We start from the raw sequence: 730 nt of genomic DNA, 5'->3' as shown, positions 1-730 counted from the left end.
GAATCTCGTAATTGTTACTGATTATGTTTGAACAAAGACCTGAGAACCACAGAGGACCCAGTAAGTAAGTTGTGTATTTGGAAAACCGCTCTTACTACTACTCGTTTGATTATCTGATAAATATGTAGTCACAAAGCTGGAAACGGTTTCTCTTGACGTTTTGGAGATGCATGGTTTTCACAGGACAGAAACGTCATGCGGGCAGGTTCAACACCTGGATGCTGTTGGAGCAGCTCGCTAATAAACGCTCGCACGTCTGTGTTCCTGCTGTAATAAAACGGTCAACAACACGGAGCCTGTTGCTGTGGAAACTGATGCTGAACAGAGGCATGAAGAAGCTGTGAGATGAAACAAACTCCCACACAGAAAAACCTCCTGTGTTCTATCGGATGAGTTCTCTGGAAGAAAAACGTGACTCTGAGAAACTGCAGCTGATTCCCCGAGTCCTGCCGTCATGTGACAAACCTGCTAACCTTCACCTGGCAGCAGCTGTTGGTTCCACACAGGTGTTGGTTCCACACACGTGTTGGTTCCACACACGTAGGTTTTACGCAGGTGTTGGTTCCACAAACGGTCTGTCTGTTCCACAGAGCTGTTGGTTCCAAGCAGCTGTTGGTTTCACACAGCTGTTGGTTTCACACAGGTGTTGGTTCCACACAGGTGTCGGTTCCACACAGGTGTCGGTTCCACGCAGCTGTCGGTTTCACGCAGCTGTCGGTTTCACGCAGCT

Source organism: Micropterus dolomieu, linkage group LG08 (assembly GCF_021292245.1).
Source record: "Micropterus dolomieu isolate WLL.071019.BEF.003 ecotype Adirondacks linkage group LG08, ASM2129224v1, whole genome shotgun sequence".
NCBI lineage: Eukaryota > Metazoa > Chordata > Actinopteri > Centrarchiformes > Centrarchidae > Micropterus > Micropterus dolomieu.
Note: the sequence above shows the minus strand (reverse complement) of the source record.